This window comes from Phyllobates terribilis, unplaced genomic scaffold, assembly GCF_046119375.1.
Source record: "Phyllobates terribilis strain yellow unplaced genomic scaffold, ASM4611937v1 Scaffold_8__6_contigs__length_399053987, whole genome shotgun sequence".
In the NCBI taxonomy this organism is placed as follows: domain Eukaryota; kingdom Metazoa; phylum Chordata; class Amphibia; order Anura; family Dendrobatidae; genus Phyllobates; species Phyllobates terribilis.
In genome coordinates, this window is record NW_027362768.1 from 201,807,706 (window position 1) to 201,823,182 (window position 15,477).

A 15,477-nucleotide genomic window follows, 5' to 3' on the forward strand; every position below is an offset into this window, starting at 1 on the left:
CATATGTCCAGCCTGCTCCTCCCCATCATATGTCCAACCTGCTCCTCTCCATCATATATCCAGCCTGCTCCCCCCAACTTATGTCCAGCCTTATCCCCTTATTATATGTCCAACCTGCTCCCCCCATCATATGTCCAGCCTGCTCTCTCCATTATCATATGTCCAGCCTTCTCCCCCCATCATATATCCAGCCTTATCCCCATCATATTTCCAGCCTGCTACCCCCATTATATGTCCAGCCTTATTCCCCCATCATATGTCAAACCTGCTCCCCCATCATATGTCCAGCCTGCTCCTCCCCATCATATGTCCAACCTGCTCCTCTCCATCATATATCCAGCCTGCTCCCCCCAACATATGTCCGGCCTGCTCTTCCCCATCATATGTCCAGCCTGCTCCTCCCCATCATATGTCCATCCTGCTCCCCCATCATATATCCAGCCTTATCCCCTTATTATATGTCCACCCTGCTCCCCCCCATCATATGTCCAGCCTGCTCTCTCCATTATCATATGTCCAGCCTTCTCCCCCCATCATATGTCCAGGCTTATCCCCCATCATCATATTTCCAACCTGCTCCCCCATTATATGTCCAGCCTGCTTCCCCCATCATATGTCCAGCCTTATCCCCTTATCATATGTCCAGCCTGCTCCACCCATATGTCCATCCTGCTCCCCCCATATGTCCAGCCTGCTCTCTCCATCATCATATGTCCAGCCTTCTCCCCCCATCATATATCCAGCCTTATCCCCATCATCATGTTTCCAGCCTGCTACCCCCATTATATGTCCAGCCTTATCCCCCATCATATGTCAAACCTGCTCCCCCATCATATGTCCAGCCTGCTCACCCCCATCATATGTACAACCTTATCCTCCCATATCTCCAGCCTTATCCCCCCCATCATATTTCCAGCCTGCTCCCCCATCATATGTCCAGCCTTATCCTCCCATCATTATATGTCCAACCTGCCCCCCCATCATATTTCCAACCTGCTCCCCCCATTATATGTCCAGAATGCTTCCCCCATCATATGTCCAGCCTTCTCCCCCATCATATGTCCAGTCTTATCCCTCCATCATCATATTTCCAGCCTGCTCCCCATCATATGTCCAGCCTGCTCTCTCCATCATCATATGTCCAGCCTTCTCCCACCATCATATATCCAGCCTTATCCCCATCATCATATTTCCAGCCTGCTACCCCCATTATATGTCCATCCTTATCCCCCCCCATCATATGTCAAACCTGCTCCCCCATCATATGTCCAGCCTGCTCACCCCCATCATATGTCCAACCTTATCCTCCCATATGTCCAGCCTTATCCCCCCATCATATTTCCAGCCTGCTCCCCCATCATATGTCCAGCCTTATCCCCCCATCATTATATGTCCAACCTGCCCCCCCATATTTCCAACCTGCTCCCCCCATTATATGTCCAGAATGCTTCCCCCATCATATGTCCAGCCTTCTCCCCATCATATGTCCAGTCTTATCCCTCCATCATCATATTTCCAGCCTGCTCCCCATCATATGTCCAGCCTTATCCCCCATCATCATATTTCCAGCTTGATCCTCCCCATCATTATATGTCCAAACTGCTCCCCCCCATCGTATGTCCAGCCTGCTCCAACCATCATATTTCCAGCCTGCTGCCTCATCATATGTCCATCCTGCTCCCCCCCATCATATGTCCAGCCTGCTCCAACCATATTTCCAGCCTACTGCCCCATAATATGTCCGGCCTGCTCCTCCCCATCATATATCCAGCCTGCTCCACCATCATATGTCCAGCCTGCTCCTCCCCATCATATATCCTGCCTGCTCCCTCATCATATGTCCAGCCTGCTCCTCCCCATCATATGTCCAGCCTGCTCCTCACCTGCTCCTCCCCATAATATGTCCAGCCTGCTCCCCCATTATATGTCCAGCCTGCTCCCCTCCATCATCATATGTCCAGCCTGCCCCATCATCATATGTCCAGCCTGCCCCCTATCATCATATGTCCAGCCTTCTTCCCATCATATGTCCAACCTTATCCCCCATCATATGTCCAGCCTGCTCCTCCCCATCATATGTCAAGCCTGCCCCCCATCATATGTCCAGCCTGCCCCCCTTTTCATCATATGTCCAGCCTTCTCCCCCCATCATATGTCCAGCCTTATCCCCCCATCATATGTCCAGCCTGCTTCCCCCATCATATGTCCAGCCTGCTCCCCCCCATCATATGTCCAGCCTGCTCTCTCCATCATCATATGTCCATCCTTCTCCCCTCATCATATGTCCAGCCTTATCCCCATCATATTTCCAGCCTGCTTCCCCATCATATGTCCAGCCTTATTCCCCCATCATTATATGTTCAGCCTGCTCACCCCCCATCATATGTCCAGCCTGCTCCAACCATATGTCCAGCCTGCTGCCCCATATGTCTATCCTGCTCCTCCCCATCATACAGTTATATAAAAAAGTTTGGGCACCCCTATTAATCTTCAGCTTAATGTTTTCTTAAAATTGGTGTTTTTGCTACAGCTATTTCAGTTTGATATATGTAATAACTGTTGGACACAGTAATGTTTCTCCCTTGAAATGAGGTTTATTGTACTAACAGAAAATGTGCAATCTGCATTCAAACAAAATTTGACAGGTGCATAAGTATGGGCACCCTTATCATTTTCTTGTTTTAAATACTCCTACCTACTTTTTACTGACTTACTAAAGCACTTTTTTTGGTTTTGTAACCTCATTGAGCTTTGAACTTCATAGCCAGGCGTATGCAATCATGAGAAAAGCTACTTAAAGTGGCCACTTGCAAGTTGTTCTCCTGTTTGAATCTCCTCTGAAGAGTGGCATCATGGGCTCCTCAAAACAACTGTCAAATGATCTGAAAACAAAGATTATTCAACATAGTTGTCAGGGGAAGGATACAAAAAGCTGTCTCAGAGATTTAACCTGTCAGTTTCCACTGTGAGGAACATAGTAAGGAAATGGAAGAACACAGAGACAGTTCTTGTTAAGGCCAGAAGTGGCAGGCCAAGAAAAACATCAGAAAGGCAGAGAAGAAGAATGGTGAGATCAGTCAAGGACAATCCTCAGACCACCTCCAGAGAGCTGCAGCATCAACTTGCTGCAGATGGTGTCACTGTGCATCGGTCAACTATACAACGCACTTTGCACAAGGAGAAGCTGTATGGGAGAGTGATGCGAAAGAAGCCGTTTCTGCAAGCACGCCACAAACAGAGTCGGCTGAGGTATGCAAAAGCACATTTGGAGAAGCCAATTTCTTTTTGGAAGAAGGTCCTGTGGACTGATGAAACCAAGATTGAGTTGTTTGGTCATACAAAAAGGCGTTATGCATGGCGGCAAAAAAACACAGCATTCCAAGAAAAACACTTGCTACCCACAGTAAAATTTGGTGGAGGTTCCATCATGCTTTGGGGCTGTGTGGCCAATGCCGGCACCGTGAATCTTGTTAAAGTTGAGGGACGCATGGATTCCACTCAGTATCAGCAGATTCTTGACAATAATGTTCAAGAATCAGTGATAAAGTTGAAGTTACGCAGGGGATGGATCTTTCAGCAAGACAATGATCCAAAACAAAGCTCCAAATCTACTCAGGCATTCATGCAGAGGAACAATTACAATGTTCTGGAATGGCCATCCCAGTCCCCAGACCTGAATATCATTGAACATCTGTGGGATCATTTGAAGAGGGCTGTCCATGCTCGGCGACCATCAAACTTAACTGAACTGGAATTGTTTTGTAAAGAGGAATGGTCAAAAATACCTTCATCCAGGATCCAGGAAATCATTAAAAGCTACAGGAAGCGACTAGAGGCAAAAGGAGGATCTACTAAATATTAATGTCACTTTTCTGGTGAGGTGCCCATACTTATGCACCTGTCAAATTTTGTTTGACTGCAGATTGCACATTTTCTGTTAGTACAATAAACCTCATTTCAAGGCAGAAACATTACTGTATCCAACAGTTATTACATATATCAAACTGAAAGAGCTGTTGCAAAAACACCAATTTTTCTAAAACATTAAGCTTAAGATTAATAGGGGTGCCCAAACTTTTTCATATAACTGTATATCCAGCATGCTCCCCCCATCATATATCCAGCCTCCTCCCCCATCATATTCCCAGCCTGCCCCCCCATCATATGTCCAGCCTTATCCCCTTATCATAATATGTCCAGCCTGCTCCCCCCATCATATGTCCAGCCTGCTCCAACCATCATATGTCCAGCCTGCTCCAACCATCATATGTCCAGCCTGCTTCCCCATATGTCCAGCCTGCTCCTTCCCATCATATACCCAGCCTGCTCCCCCATCATATGTTCAGCCTGCCCCCCATCATATGTCCAGCCTGTGCAGACTCATTAAGTCCATGCCTCAGAGACTGCAAGCTGTTATTAAAGCCATAGATGGTGCAACAAAATACTAGTGATGTATTGGAGTGTTCTTTTGTGTGTTTGTTTTTCATGATTCCATAATTATTTCCTCAGAATTGAGTGATTCCATAATTTTTTCCCTCTGTTCGGTCTGAAAGAAAATTACCCTTACTGAGTACCACATTTTTAATCTTGATTTCTTTTAGTGTTTCTTAAAGCCATAAAGTTGCCATTTGAAATGACTTTAGTTTTGTGCCATGTCTGTGATCTGCTTTTTTCAACAACATTAAACAACTGAATGACCATCCTCCGAGCCCGGTGATTCCATCATTTTTGCCAGGGGTTGTATATAAACACAATCAAAAGAAAACATACAAACTGAAAAATAAACTATAATAATAAGGACACTGATGAATGCTAACGGTATAATATTGTCACTACATCACCACATTAGTCTATGTAGAACTGTGACGACATCTATAACTGCGTCTGCACATGGATATACACTGCTCAAAAAAATAAAGGGACCCCTGAAATCCCCCCTCCTAGATCTGAATGAATGAAATATTCTCATTGAATACTTTGTTCTGTACAAAGTTGAATGTGCTGACAACAAAATCACACAAAAATCATCAATGGAAATCACATTTATTAACCAATGGAGGCCTGGATGTGGAGCCACCCCCAAAATTAAAGTGGAAAAACACACTACAGGCTGATCCATATCATGAATGAGACTCGTCTGAGTTGAAACGCGTCGATTTGACTGATGTAGTTCCTCACTGGAGCAGATTGATGTGATGCTTGTATTTCTCGGATGAACTCAAAGATTTTTTTATCTTGGACTCAATAAATTACTATGTTTTAACTTTATCCTACGCTGGAGATTTTCCTCTTTTCTCTTCATTGCACCGACCCGAGGCAGGGCGACTCCCTGCGAGGATCTCTGGACAGAGGATTTGCAGACTGCACTCTGGTGAGCTGACTCTCCCTGTCTTTCCCTCCCTGTTTCCATACATAGCTAAAGATAGTACAATAATTAAAGCAAAAATAATGACGCCCCTGCTCGTAAGAGCTTACAATCTACAATGAAGTGGGGGTGACACAAAGTACGGGGGCTTATTTACAATGATGGTCCAGCCATCTTGAGTGGATGAGGGATAGATAGAGGCTGCATGAGCTCGTCACCAGCCAGTATCTGTAGTGCGTTTGGGTTCGGTGGAGACTTATGTTTGGAGAAATAATGAATGGGCTATAAGAATATAAAAGGATTTTGATTAGGGAAGGTGATAGGCCGCCCTAAACAGAGGTGTTTTTAGGGAGCGCCTAAAACTGTGTAAGTTGTCGTTCGTCCTAATTTCTTGGGGTAGAGCATTCCAAAGAATAGGTGCAGCTCGGGATAAGTCTTGGAGCCGGGAGTGGGAGGTGCGGATGTTAGTCGAAAGTCGCTTGCGGAGCATAGAGAACGGGTAGGCCAATAAACAGAAATGAGGGAACAGATGTAGGGGGTGCCGCACTGTGGAGAGCTTTGTGGGTGAAAATAAGCAATTTAAATTGGATCCTATAATTCATGGGCAGCCAGTGCAATGACTGGCACAGAGCGGAGGAGTCTGTGTAACGGTTAGCCAGATAGATGACCCTGGCTGCAGCATTAAGGATGGACTGGAGGGGGGGAAAGTTGAGTGAGGGGGAGGCTAATTAATAGAGAGTTACAGTAGTCAAGGCAAGGCGGGAGAGGATCAGGGCAACAGTGAGGGTTTCTGTTGTTTCCAAGGTGAGAAAGGGGCGAATTCTAGAGATGTTCTTCAGGTGCAAGCGACAAGAGCGGGCAAGAGATTGTATGTGGAAGGAGAAGGAGAGATTGGTGTCAAACACAACGCCCAGACAATGTGCTTACTGGCTCAGCGTTATTGTGGTGCCACACATGGAGAGAGAGATGTCAGATTTAGAGAGGTGAGTAGACGGCGGGAGCAGATGAAGTTCAGTTTTGGAGAGGCTGAGTTTCAGATAGAGAACAGACATGATGTTAGAAACAGCGGCCAGACAGTCACTGGTGTTCTGTAGTACAGCGGGGGTAAGGTCAAGGGATGAGGTGTATAGTTGTGTGTCATCAGCATAAAGATGGTACTGAAAACCAAATTTGCTGATGGTCTGTCCAATTGTAGAGAGAGAAGAGAAGTGGGCCAAGGACTGAACCCTGAGGAACCCCAATAGTGAGAGGAAGAGAAGAGGGCCAAGGACTGACCCCTGCGGTACCCCAACAGTGAGAGGAAGAGAAGAGGGCCAAGGACTGAACCCTGAGGAACCCCAATAGTGAGAGGAAGGGGGGAAGAAGTGGAGCCAGCGAACGATACACTGAAAGAGCGGTCAGATAGGTAGGAGGAGAACCAGGAGAGAGCAGTGTCCTTTATGCCGATTGAGTGGAGCATAGAGAGTAGGAGGTGGTGGTCAACGGTGTCAAAGGCTGCAGAGAGGTCAAGAAGAGCAGAGAGTGGTCACCATTACGTTTTGCTGTCAGAAGGTCATTGGTTACTTTGATGATTGCAGTTTCTGTAGAATGTAGGGGACGGAAGCCGGACTGTGATGGGTCTAGAAGAGAGTGAGTGGAGAGGTAGCTGGTAAGGCTGGAGTAGACCAGGCGCTTCAAGAGTTTAGTGATGAAGGGAAGATTGGAGACAGGTCTGTAGTTGTTTCTGGTGGAAGAGTCAAGGAAGGGTTTTTTTTAATAAGGGAGTAATGATGGAGTGTTTGAAGGAGGAGGGGAAGATACTGTACAAGAAGAGAGGGAGAGGTTGAAGATTTTAGTTAGGTGAGTAGTGACGACTGAGGAAAGAGACTGGAGTAGATGTGAGGGGATGGGGTCAGTGGTGCATGTAGTGGGATGAGAAGAAGAGAGGAGCCTGGGACTTCTTCTTCTGTGACTGGGTCAAATGTGGAGAGTGATCCAGAGGGGATGTGGGGAGGGATGGGAGTCACGGTACAAATTTGAATGTGCTGGCAACAAAATCACACAAAAATCATCAATGGAAATCAAATTTATTAACCAATGGAGGCCTGGATTTGAAGTCACCCTCAAAATTAAAGTGGAAAAACCCACTACAGGCCGATCCAACTGTGATGTAATGTCCTTAAAACAAGTCACAATGAGGCTGAGTATTGTGTGTGGCCTCCACGTGCCTGTATGACCTCCCTACAACGCCTGGGCATGCTCCTGATGAGGCTGAGTATTGTGTGTGGCCTCCACGTGCCTGTATGACCTCCCTACAACGCCTGGGCATGCTCCTGATGAGGTTGCGGATGGTCTCCTGTGGGATCTCCTCCCAGACCTGGACTAAAACATCTGCCAACTCCTGGACAGTCTGTGGTGCAACGTGACGTTGGTGGATGGAGCGAGACATGATGTCCCAGATGTGCTCAATCGGATTCAGGTCTGGGGAACGGGCGGCCAGTCCATAGCTTCAATGCCTTCATCTTGCAGGAACTGCTGACACACTCCAGCCACATGAGGTCTGGCATTGTCCTGCATTAGGAGGAACCCAGGGCCAACCGCATGTAACATACCTGGCGGCGTCCTTGCATGGTGGTCCATCTCCCACTGTGCAAGAGGGCGCACTTGATCTCCTGTCCAGAATGTCTCTCTGGCTTCCCTCCATGCTGTCTGTTTGTGTCTGTTTCTGCTGCTTAAGGGCGGCGCCCGATCACTTCCTGCCTTTTGTACCTGCTGTGGGTCACACCCCTTGTGCGTCCTCAGCCTATTGCTGTCTGTCACTTGGTATATAGCTCAGCAGCTCCCTTCTATCCCTGCCTGAGCATAGTGTTTCCTTCAGTGTGTGCTTGCACTCTGAAGGTGCCGGGTCCCGTCTCTTGTCTCCTGCTTTTTGTATCAGTTCCCGTGTCTGAACTGAGTCCTGTATGTCTCCTGCTTTGCGGTTTCAGCTCCCGTGTCTGAACTGAGTCCTGTATGTCTCCTGCTTTGCGGTATCAGCTCCCGTGTCTGAACTGTGTCCTTTTTGTGTTCTCAGGTCTGTCCTGTCTGAACACGCTCCTTGCCTGTTCGTTCCGCCTTTTAGTGGCCGATTTCCTAGACCCGCTCCTGCGTCTGGTCTGTCCTGTCTGAACACGCTCCTTGCCTGTTCGTTCCGCCTCTCTGGGGGCCGTATTCCCAGACCCGCTCCTGTATCCCTCTGCAGTGTCGGTCTCCTCCGTACACTCAGTTCCAGTCTGAACTCTCTCCTGTCCTTTACCTGTTTTGCCTCTATGTCCGTTCCCTTCCTTTTTCTGCAGAGTCTGAACTCGTACCTAACTCCTGCTTGTTGTCTCTGCAAGTACTGTGTGAGTATCTGGCTCTGTCTTTCCCTTCCTGTCTGTTCCGTGTGAACAGAGCCCTGTCCTCCCTGCTCAGCCTTGTCTGCACTCTAGCTGTGCTTGCCTGTAACCCTCTGCCTGTATTGTTCCTGAGTCCCGGTGTGTACTGGGTCCTATCCCGCCTGTGTTCCTACCTGCTAGTGCCTCCCTGTCTGCACTCTAGCTGTGCTTGCCTTTACCCCCCTGCCTGCATACCCGCCTGCCTGCATACCAGTCGTGCCTGCCTATACCCACCAGTCTGTGTGCCAGCCTACCAGCCTGTTCCTGTATTCCCCTGTGTGGGTCAACAGCCGTGTCCGGGGTCTGTCCTGGAGTAGCACCTGGTCCCTCTGCTCGGTTCCTCCTTGGTGCACTGGCGTCGTATGCCGTCGTGCGACCCTGGTCGGATCGGGTGAATACTTAGTCACGCCCCTCCAGGCATTCACTCTCCGGCACGGTCCAGTGGAATCACTACAATCACACGCACACGCCGCTTAGCCCGGGCGTGTGCATAACACCGCACCAATCATATGGTCTCACAAGGGGTCTGAGGATCTCATCTCGGTACCTAATGGCAGTCAGACTACCTCTGGCGAGCACATGGAGGGCTGTGCGGCCCTCCAAAGAAATGCCACCCCACACCATTACTGACCCACTGCCAAACCGGTCATGCTGAAGGATGTTGCAGGCAGCAAATCGCTCTCCACGGCGTCTCCAGACTCTGTCACGTCTGTCACATGTGCTCAGTGTGAACCTGCTTTCATCTGTGAAGAGCACAGGGCGCCAGTGGCCACTTTGCCAATCCTGGTGTTCTGTGGCAAATGCCAAGCGTCCTGCACAGTGTTGGGCACAACCCCCATCTGTGGACGTCGGGCCCTCTTACTATCCTCATGGAGTCGGTGTCTAACCGTTTGTTCAGACACATGCACATTTGTGGCTGCTGGAGGTCATTTTGCAGGGCTCTGGCAGTGCTCCTCCTGTTCCTCCTTGCACATTGGAGGAGGTAACGGTCCTGCTGCTGGGTTATTGCTCTCCTATGGCCCCCTCCACATCTCCTGGTATCTGCTCCATGCTCTGGACACTACGCTGACAGACACAGCTACCCTTCTTGCCACAGCTCGTACTGATGTGCCATCCTGGATGAACTGCACTACCTGAGCAACTTCTGTGGGTTATACTGTAGACACCGCCTCATGCTACTGTACCTCTAGGGATGAGAGCAATGGCAAAATGAAAAAGTGACCAAAAAAACAGCCAAAAAGGATGAGAACAGAGAAATGATCTGTGGTCACCACCTGCAGAACTGCTCCTTTATAGGGGGTGTCTTGCTAATTGCCGATCATTTCTACCAGTTGTCTGTTCCATTACACAACAGCAGGAGAAATGGATTCACAATCAGTGTCGCTTCATAACTGGACAGGTAGATTTCACAGAAGTGTTATTGACTTGGAGTTACATTGTGTTGTTTAAGTGTTCCCTTTATTTTTTTGAGCAGTGTAAATATATATATATACACACACAGTACAGACCAAAAGTTTGGACACACCTTCTCATTTAAAGATTTTTCTGTATTTTCATGACTATGAAAATTGTACATTCACACTGAAGGCATCAAAACTATGAATTACCACATGTGGAATTATATACTTAACAAAAAAGTGTGAAACAACTGAAAATATGTCTTATATTCTAGGGTCTTCACAGTAGCCACCTTTTGCTTTGATGACGGCTTTGCACACTCTTGGCATTCTCTTGATGAGCTTCAAGAGGTAGTCACCGGAAATGGTCTTCCAACAATCTTGAAGGAGTTCCCAGAGATGCTTAGCACTTGTTGGCCCTTTTGCCTTCACTCTGCGGTCCAGCTCACCCCAAACCATCTCGATTGGGTTCAGGTCTGGTGACTGTGGAGGCCAGGTCATCTGGCGTAGCCCCCCATCACTCTCCTTCTTGGTCAAATAGCCCTTACACAGCCTGGAGGTGTGTTTGGGGTCATTGTCCTGTTGAAAAATAAATGATGGTCCAACTAAATGCAAACCGGATGGAATAGCATGCCGTTGCAAGATGCTGGTCTCTAAGCTGAGCTGCTGTTAACCTGCAATTTCTGAGGCTGGTGACTCGGATAAACTTATCCTCAGAAGCAGAGGTGACTCTTGGTCTTCCTTTCCTGGGGCGGTCCTCATGTGAGCCAGTTTCTTTGTAGCGCTTGATGGTTTTTGCAACTGCACTTGGGGACACTTTCAAAGTTTTCCCAATTTTCGGACTGACTGACCTTCATTTCTTAAAGTAATGATGGCCACTCGTTTTTCTTTACTTAGCTGCTTTTTTCTTGCCATAATATAAATTCTAACAGTCTATTCAGTAGGACGATCAGCTGTGTATCCACCAGACTTCTGCACAACACAACTGATGGTCCCAACCCCATTTATAAGGCAAGAAATCCCACTTATTAAACCTGACAGGGCACACCTGTGAAGTGAAGACCATTTCCGGTGACTACCTCTTGAAGCTCATCAAGAGAATGCCAAGAGTGTGCAAAGCAGTCATCAAAGCAAAAGGTGGCTACTGTGAAGACCCTAGAATATAAGACATATTTTCAGTTGTTTCACACTTTTTTGTTAAGTATATAATTCCACATGTGTTAATTCATAGTTTTGATGCCTTCAGTGTGAATGTACAATTTTCATAGTCATGAAAATACAGAAAAATCTTTAAATGAGAAGGTGTGTCCAAACTTTTGGTCTGTACTGTATATATAGCTGTGTATAGATCTGTGCATATAATAATAATAATTTTTATTTTTATAGTGCCAACATATTCCGCAGCACTTTACAATTTTAGGGGGGACTTATACAGACAATACAGAATAAACATATCTCATATGGAAAGCAGTGAGGGTCCGGCTGCTCGCGAGCTTACAGTCTATGAGGAAATGGGGGAGACACAAAAGGTAGAATGTACATATATTGTATAATGCAGCCTTGATATACTAAATAGGATAAATAATACATGGAATAGTCGCCAGCCAGTATGTGTACCGTCCTGACAGAGGCTATTAAGTGCATGGTTGATATGAACCTAAAATTGAAGATTTTAATATGGGGGGAAAACTGGGATGGACAGAGTGTGTTTAGGTGATACGCCAGTCTAAAGAAATGTGTTTTTAGGGTTCGCTTGAAACTGTGGGTATTGGGAATTAATCGAACTGTCCTGGGTAATGCATTCCAAAGAATTGGCGCAGCACGCGAGAAATCTTGGAGACGGGAGTGGGAAGTTCGGATTATGGAGGATTTTAGTTTTAAGTCATTGGCAGAACGGAGGGCACGGGGAGGGTGGTAGACTGAGACAAGGGAGGAGATGTAGGGGGGTACTGAAGCATGGAGCGCTTTGTGGGTAAGCTTGATAAGTTTAAATTGAATTCTATATTGGATGGGTAACCAATGCAATAACTGGCACAGGGAAGAGGCATCGGTGTAGCGGTTGGCGAGGAATATATATATAGCTGTGTATAGATCTGTGCATATACACTGTGTTCCAAATTATTATGCAAATAATATTTTCTCAGATTTTCCCAAATTCCCTATATGAATTGCAGTTATTGTAATTTTCCAGTCAAATAACTATTCGAGTACAATTGAAAGGTTTTTGTATAAACTGCCGATGATAACAGGATATTTATAAAAAAATAAAACACTCAAACTGCACTCAAAATGCATGTTCCAAATTATTATACACAGCAGAGTTTTCAACCTTTTCATTTTAATAAAGAACAAAAAAATGGTCATTTGTGAAATTCTAAGCATTAGCCGGTTATTACACACTGAAATCAAACAGTTTTCAGCTCAAAACTTTATTCTAGGTGATGTCACATTTGCACATAGGACCCCTTGTTGGAAAGGAGCTTCTGAACTCTCTCGTCCATTGAATTTGTCAGGTTTTGGATGGTTTCTGCTTGAATTGTTTTGCATGAGGACAGAATACCCTCCCAGAGCTGTTGCTTAGATGTGAACTGCCTCCCGCCATCATAGACACTCCTTTTGATGATGCTCCAGAGGTTCTCAATGGGGTTGAGGTCAGGGGAGCATGGGGGCCACACCATAAGTTTGTCCCCTTTTATGCCCATAGCAGCCAGAGATGCAGATGTGTTATGTGCAGCATGAGATGGTGCATTATCATGCATGAAATGATCTCGATGGTCCAGATGGATGGAGTGGAGGATGGCTGGTTGATGGACACCCCATGCAAACACGGCTACGGCGCCAACAAGGAGGAGGTGGAGTAATGTTTTGGGCTGGAATCATGGGGAGAGAAATTGTCGGCCCCTTTAGGATCCCTGAAGGGGTAAAGATGAACTCCATAATGTATGTGGAGTTTCTCAAACAGCACTTCCTTCCATGGTTCAAGAAGAAGAACCGTGTATTCCGCAGCAAGATCATTTCATGCATGATAATGCCCCGTCTCATGCTGCACATAACACATCTGCATCTCTGGCTGATATGGGCATAAAAAGGGACAAACTTATGGTGTGGCCCCCATGCTCCCCTGACCTCAACCCCATTGAGAACCTCTGGAGCATCATCAAAAGGAGTGTCTATGATGGCGGGAGGCAGTTCACATCTAAGCAACAGCTCTGGGAGGGTATTCTGTCCTCATGCAAAACAATTGAAGCAGAAACCATCCAAAACCTGACAAATTTAACGGACGAGAGAGTTCAGAAGCTCCTTTCCAACAAGCGGTCCTATGTGCAAATGTGACATCACCTAGAATAAAGTTTTGAGGTGAAAACTGTTTGATTTCAGTGTGTAATAACCGGCTAATGCTTAGAATTTCACAAATGACCATTTTTTTGTTCTTTATTAAAATGAAAAGGTTGAAAACTCTGCTGTGCAGAATAATTTGGAACATGCATTTTGAGTGCAGTTTGAGTGTTTTATTTTTTTAAAAATATCCTGTTATCATCGGCAGTTTATACAAAAACCTTTCAATTGTACTCGAATAGTTATTTGACTGGAAAATTACAATGACTGCAATTCATATAGGGAATCTGGGAAAATCTGAGAAAATATTACTTGCATAATAATTTGGAACACAGTGTATATATATATATATATATATATATATATATATATATATATAGCTGTGTATCTACATATAGATCAGTCTATTCTCCCTATGACCTGGGCGCTCCTCCTCTGTGTGACTCTGTATTAGTCCACATTCACACGTTCAGTATTTTACCTCAGTATTTGTAGCCAAAATCAGGGGAGGAATAATTAGAGGAGAAGTATAAGGCGATGTGCCCACGATGCAGAAATGCTCTGGATTTTTCCTGAGCGTTCCTGCATCTCCCTGGCAGAAAAAACACATGCGGATTGTACATGTGGATTGTACGCGCGGATTGTACATGCGGATTGTACATGCGGATTGTACATGTGGATTGTACATGCGGATTGTACATGCAGATTGTACATGCGGATTGTACATGCAGATTGTACATGTGGATTGTACATGTGGATTGTACATGCGGATTGTACCTGCGGATTGTACATGTGGATTGTACGCGCGGATTGTACATGCGGATTGTACATGCGGATTGTACATGTGGATTGTACATGCGGATTGTACGTGCGGATTGTACATGCAGATTGTACATGCAGATTGTACATGCGGATTGTACATGTGGATTGTACATGCGGATTGTACCTGCGGATTGTACCTGCGGATTGTACCTGCGGATTGTACATGTGGATTGTACATGTGAATTGTACATGCGGATTGTACATGCGGATTGTACCTGCGGATTGTACATGTGGATTGTACGTGCGGATTGTACGTGCAGATTGTACATGTGGATTGTACATGTGGATTGTACCTGCGGATTGTACATGTGGATTGTACGTGCGGATTGTACGTGCGGATTGTACGTGCAGATTGTACGTGCGGATTGTACGTGCGGATTGTACGTGCGGATTGTACGTGCGGATTGTACGTGCGGATTGTACATGCAGATTGTACGTGCGGATTGTACGTGCAGATTGTACGTGCGGATTGTACATGCGGATTGTACATGTGGATTGTACGTGCGGATTGTACGTGCAGATTGTACGTGCGGATTGTACATGCGGATTGTACATGCAGATTGTACGTGCGGATTGTACGTGCAGATTGTACGTGCGGATTGTACATGCGGATTGTACATGTGGATTGTACGTGCGGATTGTACGTGCAGATTGTACGTGCGGATTGTACATGCAGATTGTACATGTGGATTGTACGTGCGGATTGTACGTGCAGATTGTACGTGCGGATTGTACATGCAGATTGTACATGCAGATTGTACATGCAGATTGTACATGTGGATTGTACGTGCGGATTGTACATGCGGATTGTACGTGCGGATTGTACGTGCGGATTGTACGTGCAGATTGTACGTGCGGATTGTACGTGCGGATTGTACATGCAGATTGTACGTGCGGATTGTACGTGCAGATTGTACGTGCGGATTGTACATGCGGATTGTACATGTGGATTGTACGTGCGGATTGTACGTGCAGATTGTACGTGCGGATTGTACATGCAGATTGTACATGTGGATTGTACGTGCGGATTGTACATGCAGATTGTACATGTGGATTGTACGTGCGGATTGTACGTGCAGATTGTACGTGCGGATTGTACGTGCAGATTGTACGTGCGGATTGTACGTGCGGATTGTACGTGCGGATTGTACGTGCGGATTGT